The 7,810-nt window shown below is 45.9% G+C and overlaps 1 long non-coding RNA gene across 3 annotated transcripts in view; it reads left to right on the top strand.

Moving 5' to 3' along the window:
- The first annotated feature begins 2,961 nt into the window (after positions 1–2,961).
- Positions 2,962–7,810, top strand: part of LOC125706537 (uncharacterized) — a 62,511-nt gene continuing 57,662 nt past the window's right edge. For 2 of the 3 annotated variants that reach the window (XR_007382013.1, XR_007382012.1), the window contains exon 1: positions 2,962–3,097. This is a non-coding gene — a long non-coding RNA (uncharacterized LOC125706537). The remainder of the gene's footprint in view (positions 3,098–7,810) is intronic. The other variant, XR_007382014.1, reaches the window with a different exon arrangement.

The raw sequence follows: 7,810 nt of genomic DNA, 5'->3' as shown, positions 1-7,810 counted from the left end.
GCGAGTGTCAGTAAAAACAATGTTATCGTGGGTAATTATACGTGGGGGTGCGCCGCGACGTCCTTAAGGTGAGCGGAGGAGCACTCAGAACGAGCAACAGCTGGGGGGCTTTTTATGGCACAATCCGGGCTGCCTTTGTTACTCCCCCGTTTGATAGCCTGTGAATCAAAGGGGCCCAGCGATTCGGCAATGACGTCACAATGGGGCATCAATCACGATCCTCCGGATTTCTCAGGTATAAAAATGATACATTTGCCGATCTCTTGTTCTGAATGAAAAAGCTGTCAGTAAAAAGGACAGAATGGCGACAGCAAATGATAAATAAGGCTTTTGTGAAGGTTATTTGGCGTGGAGGTACCAGTGTCATTCCAGTGTAACATGTCTTTCAGTATGTTCATCTATATAAATATCTAGACTGCTGATTATTAAAATTTCTTTTTACTAGACGTATGAAGAGTATATTTTATTTATATAGTTTTTTTCTTTCCTTTATTTATATGCAGAAATTGAAAATTAAATAGAGATAAAATAATTGGGGAGACTGGGGACGATTGCTGAACGGGGTCAGTTGTTTGAAGCGACACAGTAATATTCCGGTATAATTCAGATTGTCCAAAACACAGCTGATGTTTAACAGACTAGAACAGCTTTACTTTGAAAGGACTTTTTTCCATTGCGTCATATTTCTACATTTTCTAAATATTACAATGAAAAAAAAGTCAACTCTTGTCCCCAGTCCCTTCCTTTTTGTTGTGAAACACGGGAGGGTGGGTCATGTTGTAGTTCAGTCCCTGCGGTGATTTGCAATGGTGGCCACACTTCCTCTTGGTATCTGCCTTCAGGAAGTCCATCTTTCATAACCACATTTCAAATGCAGGGTCTAGGTGATCCTTGAGCCTGTCCCAGGAAGCACAGTGTTGGGGGGGGGGGGGCGGTAAGGCTTGAGGAGAATGTGAAAACTCCACAAACAGGGGGCTCACAATCCTAGGGGCGTGAAGTGTGAATGAAGTTATTGCCGGGATTATAATAGATGCTGGTAGCAAAACGAACTTCTAGGTAAAATATGTGAGTTGTTCACTTATTCACCTTATTTTAGGTTAATATACTGCCAGTCTTGTTTAACAAATTCCGGTTCCGGTCCATGCCTTTCTTGCACAACATTAGCCAGTCCGTAGTCATCAAAAGGTTGTGAAGCCCTAATATGGAGGCCTTAAATTACCTGGGGCAGTGTTCCCCAATCAGGTCCCCCGGAGGACCCGCTGACGGTCCACGTTTCTTAAGCTGGGAGGGAGCAAAAATGTGCACCAGGTTGGGAAACACTGATGTAGCGTAATAGAAGTCAGTAGGGAAGGAATTACCTGGACTGTGCACCTAATTCAGAAGCCGTGCGTACTGGGAACCACCATCGCCAAGCAGAAATCTCAGGCCCCCCAGTGCGAGTAGCAGTGATCTGCCACCCATCTCTTCAATATTAATTGAGAATTGTATCGAAGCTGGCGTGTTCATAAACATTCTGACAGAAGTCTGCCTATGCCGACTGACATGCCTGGTGTCAGTTATGGGGACAAAAAGTGCTGGAAGCAAGGATTTGACCAATCTGGGCTTGTCACCTTGACTACATTACTGACTGTCTGAAACTAAGGCTCGCAAATGTTTTCCATCTACTGACAAAGTCGTCTCCAGCTGAGGAGCTCTCGGTCACCCTCGAGGGTACCATGGTTACCCTCATCATCAACTTTCTCACTTATTATAGGCATTTCCTATAAGAGAATAAAAATTTCAGGGCTTTTATATTTTATACAGCTAGCTGAAATGTAAGGTATATGTAAAAATTACCTAGCTAAGGCAAATTAGCTATATATATATATATATATATATATATATATATACACACACACAGACACACAGACAAAATTGTTTCTGTATCTGTATTCTTAAAATTCATACAGCAAAGAGATACTTTATTAATCCGTATGGGAAAATCCTTCTTTTGCCCCATCTTGCTCTCCGTACAGGTGAGAACAAGCTTGGGGTCACAGCAAAGGGACAGCCACCTTGTACCCCCCAGGGAGCTGGAGATTAAGCGGCCAGCTCAAGGGCACACGGACATGTGACTAATTTGCCGACCAAACCAGCGACCTTCTGACCATGGGCACGGAGGTTTAGCCTGCTAAGGTACACGCCGCACACGGGCTCTCACAGAGTGTTCCGTCCAGTATTTGGTCATAATTGTGTCACGTCTCTTTTAACTGAATGCTAGCTACAGAATGACTCACAACGGCAATGCTGATTTTGTGCTAAATCACTGCCACACGCCTAATGCTACACGGCAACACTGGTTGTTCTCATCCATCACTGAAGTCTCACATTAATCATATAAATGAATATGTAATTCTGCTCCATTAATGCCATCGCTACAAATTGATTGAATATTAAACATATTAGCATAATACTTAAACCAGACACTGTGTTTAACAGGGAAATTGAAACATGATGAAACTAAGCATATAATTGCGAAAATGTGACAATGTGTTTTGGTAACAGTGTTTCCTTCAAAGCCAGACTGATTTAGAAATGCATATATATGTAGGGGTCAGATAAGGGTACAGTAACAGTAACACTGTAAAATGTAATTATAATAATAAAAAGGCAGAAAGTAATAAAAAGGTCATGCAGCTTTTAAAATGTGCAAATTACCGTAAATGAATGCATGCCACTGCAAAACAATGGTGTAACCCGGGTTTAGCCCAGCTTATTCAAACCGTACCCTATTAGGGTGTCTGTCCCTTTAAGGCTGGGTTAATAGGAGCGCGCTCCATAGCGTAGTCTGTGGATGGACGTACGGGTCATGCGGACGTGTAGCGCTGGATAGCTGGGCTGGAAGTGCTTAACTGCTCTGTGATTGGAGGAGATACTAGTCTGTTTGCATCCCACTCACATGGTAGGTGAGAGGGTGGGTCCGGGAGTGAAAAAGTAACGAGAGAGTTGAGGAAGGAGCTACGCTGTGTGTTCGACTGCAGCAGTTCCTCCGGCAACGCTGGATTACTGCGGATCGGATCCACTGGACGGGTGACTTTCCAAGCTTCACTGGGGTTTTGTGAGTACGAGACTGTTGGGTGCCCATTAGGGGTGCTGCAAAGCGCGCCAACGTAATTGAGCAGGCCTGTACCGGTATATACTTTTGTATACTGTGCAATATTGGTTCACCGTTGTTGGATATGCGACATGAATGTGTGGGGTAACAAAGGCTTTACCTATGTACTTTAGTTTGTTTTGTAGATTGTGTATGTGCTGGTATTGGAAAACCCTAGGGTTTCTAGTATATTTGTCAGTTGGGACTGTGTTTTCACTTGGACGGAGCTTCGGTATTAATATCTTGGGAGAGCTGTTTAACCGAATACTAGCGTGGGTTGGTATTGCTCGATTGTAGGTGTTTGCACCGGTATCGGTAAACGAGCCTTTAGCCGAAGTATTATTTTGTTTTTGTTTAGTGAGCTGACTTTGCAGACGTATATTCCTATGTTTTCATTTAAGAACTCGGGCAGACCTGGTGGGGCGAGGCCCACACCAAAGAAAGGCCACATAAATTGCAGGCACCGCTGGGATCGTTAGGGTTTTACGTTTCTTTGGAGGGGCTTATCGTAATTTTTCTTATTATTATTTTTGTTGTCTTAAGGGTTGGCGGAAAGCAAGCTTAACGTTTAATCTGTTGGGTTGCAGTTTTGTTCACATTATTTAGGCGTAACGAACTTGTTTCTAATTATTCTTAAGCATGTCTCTGTTTAGTAATTGGTGTGAGAGTGAAGGATTGGATCCCCATTATGCTATTATAGTTAACTGAATCCCCAAAGGCACTGAGATGGCTGAGGTGGAAGACACCCTCCATACCATCAAAGCCCTTGGCAGAATGAGGGTTAGGGGAAGAATTTTGATCCCTGAAATTCAAAAATGCATGGCGTTGTGTGCATGCAGTCAGAAAGTGAATATGAAGGCTGTTCCCCTAGATGTTGTACCTCTTAGTGGGGGGGAGCCATGGACCCTCATGGGGATAGGATGTGAAGCCTCCTCTATCACGTCGGAATGGTTGTTCCACAGTGAGGAACGAAGTGAGAGAGCAGTACCACATGAGTCCCTACCTGCTTCTTCTGTGGAGTCACTCCTTTGAGCGATGGGAGACCTTTTGGAGAAGACAATGAGAACTCAAGTGGGAAGTAATACTTTCAGACATCAGAAATTTTTCTGGAGTGAACCCTACTGCAGTAGGAGAAGAGAACCTGAGTAACTGGTTGGAACAAGCTAATTTAATGATTCAGAAATGTGAGTGTTCAGACCGGGAGAAGCGGAAGAGAATTGTGGAGAGTGTAAGGGGTCCTGCCTTGGAGATAGTTCAGACTGTAAGATTTAGTGATCTCAGTGCTACCCCGACTATCTTCAGGCACTGGAAAGGGCTTTTGGGGTTTTTGAATCTGGGGAAGACTTGTATTTTCGTAAGGATAGTGCATGCCTAGAGCAGATTTTGAGGGACGCTTTGGAATCGGACGTCATGCTATTACAGTTACGGTAAAGGAGCGGAGAAGACGACCGCCTTCTTTCCTGCAATTAGTCTGTGAGATTCGGGAGGAGGAGGAGAGGAGGCTGAGGCATATGCTTAGTGCTAACCCTAAGACAACAGTTCGTCAGGTGAGTGTAGCTAAAAGTGCCACAGAGGTGCCCCCTAACTCTTCAGACCTGATCAGTGAAATCCAGGAGCTGAAGGCTAGCGTCGCTAAGTTAAAAGCACAAGGGTGCAAGTCCTCCACTAAAAGTGTGCCGCCTCAGGAAGTGACTGATACCCAATTGTGGTGCACACTTTCTGCACACTTCAGAGACTGGAGTGGGCTATGTGAAATGGTCCGGTCCTGGACCTCTTGCACTTGCTTCGGGAGAAGCTCGCCTTGCCACGGGGGAAGTGATTTTGGTGGACTCGCAGAGCCCGAGTGTCTTAGTTCTTGATGCTCCAGGAAAGCTACCTGGAGGTGTTTTTTCACCACCATGTGTTGTTCTTCCAGCTGACCTGGCAACGGGTAGCTGTTCCGTATTGTTACAGCATGAGTCTCTGAAATGGTAATCCCGAAGGGTACGGTTATTGCCCAGATTTATAAAGCTGATGTAGTTACGGAGATCCCATGTCGGGGTAAGACCAAGAACCTGATTGACCCTAAGCTATTCAGCTTCGAGGGTTCAGCTATTCCATCAGAATGGAAAGACCGACAAGCAGCGAAATTGACCCAGAAGACCCAAGTCTTTTCCTTGGAAGAATGGGACGTGGGTTTAGCGAAGGGAATTCAGCATAACATAAGATTGTATGATTCAAGGCCATTTCGGGAATGCTCCAGAAGGATAGCCCTCTCAGATATCAACGAGGTCCGACGTCATCTACAACAATTAATGGCGGCGGGGATAATTAAGGAGTTGGAGTCCTTATGCTTCTCCTATCGTCGTTGCCCGTAAGAAGAACGGAAGCATTAGAATGTGTATAGACTAACGCACGTTGAACTCCAGAACCATTCCAGATCAATATACAGTACCCAGGATTGGCAATGTTTTGGATTGTCTAGCTGGCAGCAGATGGTTCACGGTGCTGGACTTGCGCAGCAGATATTGCCAAATAGAAATGGCAGAACAGAACAAGGAAAAGACAGCGTTCATTAGCCCATTAGGATTTTTTCAGTTTGAAAGGATGCCACAAGGGATCACTGGGGCCCCGGCTACTTTTCAGTGCCTAATGGAGAGGGGTGTAGGGTATCTTAACTTACTGCAGTGCCTTGTTAACTTGGATGATCTCATAGTATTCAGCAGGACACTGGAAGAGCACGAGGAATGCCTATTTAAGGTTTTGGACCATTTGGAGGAGTACGGGTTAAAACTATCTATTGATAAATGTCAGTTCTGCCGCAGTGAGGTCAAATACCTGGGCCATGTCATATCAGCAGCCGGCATAGCCGCTGATCCTGAGAAGATTAAGGCAGTAGCAGAGTGGGAGCAGCCTACTGATCTCTCCAATCTTTCTTAGGCTTTTGTGGCTACTATAGGTGATTTATTAGCAATTTTTTGGCTATCGTGCGCCCATTGACCAACCTCACCAGAGGCTATATGCCAACACAGAAGGGGCGGAGTAAGACGAATGACCAGCAATCTTACCTTAAGAAATCGGAACCCTTTGGAGAGAGATGGACTCCTGTGTATGCAGCAGCCTTTTAGAAAATCATTTATTGCCTTATGCATTCACCAGTGCTGGCGTTCGCAGACCCCAGTAAACCCTATGTGCTTCATGTGGATGCCAGTTTTGGGGGCCGTACTTAATCAGGAACATCCTGAAGGTTTGTGTCCCATAGCGTTCACAAGTAGGAAATTGCGCAACTCAGTGAGGAATTACCCGGTACACCAATTGCGATTCCTAGCTTTAAAGTGGGCCATAGTCGAGAAGTTTCATGACTACTTGTATGGAGTGCAGTTCACAGTGCAAACTGATAATAATCCCTTCATTTACGTGCTCACCACTGCAAAATTGAATGCTACAGGGCATCGGTGGTTGGCAACTTTAGCTACCTATGACTTTGGCATGCAATGTCGGCCAGACTGGGGAAACATAGATGCTGACGCATTGTCCCGGAACCCCATGGAGAAGGAGGGATAGATTCCCCCATCAGGGGTAAAAGCTATCTCATAGTTTGTCTCTTAGTTTCAGGGGTGGGCAGGTCACTGTGTAGAGCAGTTAGGGGTTGCTCCAAGTATGATTCTAGACCTATATGCTTACCCCACACGCCTGTCTGTCTCAGATGTGTCCCGACACCCGGGAGAGGGTATTGGAGATACCCGGAGGTGGAGGATCATCAAGAGACCTCAGTCAGTACTAGTGCGCCAGAAAGAGGGGTGACTGGCGCTCAGGACTCCAGTGAAGGAGAAAGTGCAGAGGATGTTGATCGGGAGAGGAGGTTGTCAGGATTGGCGCACGGTGAGGTGGATGTTCCTCAGGCATCGTCGCCTCTAGTAACCACCAGAAAACGGAGGAGTGTTAGATCTCCTAATCGCCTGAGCTATGATGAGCCAGGGAACCCGTCCGACCGGCCTATCGTAACAGTGCGTCGGGAGAACAAGGATGGAGGTGACTATCCATTAAATGCCTCAGTCACTGTAGTGCTCACGAATGTCTGTCGGGGGACATCCATCGAATTCCATATTAACGATCAGGGTTCAGTTAAGTTGAGTAACAGATCAGTACCTGCCATCTGATGGAGACATCTAGATGTTTAGAAGGGAGGGGGGGGTGTAACCCGGCTTTAGCCCAGTTTATTCAAACCGTGCCCTATTAGGGTGTCTGTTCCTTTAAGGCTGGGTTAATAGGAGTGCGCTCCATAGCGTAGTCTGTGATGGGACGCATCGGTCATGCGGACGTGTAGTGCTGCATAGCTGGGCTGGAAGTGCTTAACTGCTCTGTGATTGGAGGAGGTACTAGTCTGTTTGCATCCCACTCACGTGGTAGGTGAGAGGGTGGGTCCGGGAGTGAAAAAGTAACGAGAGAGTTGAGGAGGAAGGAGCTACGCTGTGTGTTCGACTTGGTTTTTTGTCTCGACACGCTTGGCGGTTGCGGCTCCAGAAGAGATGCCAGGCTATTGAGGTTATGCTGAGGCTAGCACGCACAGCTAGGCTAAATAGTGGTTGCACCGTTTTCTTTTTCCAATTTTCCTTTGGTTTGGAGTAATTGTAATAGTTAGAAGTATTATGGTTTACTTCCAAAAGGCTCCGGCATAAACGGGGAGGGTTTGGAACG

The sequence above is a fragment of the Brienomyrus brachyistius genome, chromosome 13 (genome assembly GCF_023856365.1).
Source record: "Brienomyrus brachyistius isolate T26 chromosome 13, BBRACH_0.4, whole genome shotgun sequence".
NCBI classification, from domain to species: Eukaryota; Metazoa; Chordata; class Actinopteri; order Osteoglossiformes; family Mormyridae; genus Brienomyrus; species Brienomyrus brachyistius.
The sequence above is the reverse complement of the archived record's forward strand: the minus strand, read 5'-3'. Positions and strand labels throughout refer to the sequence as shown.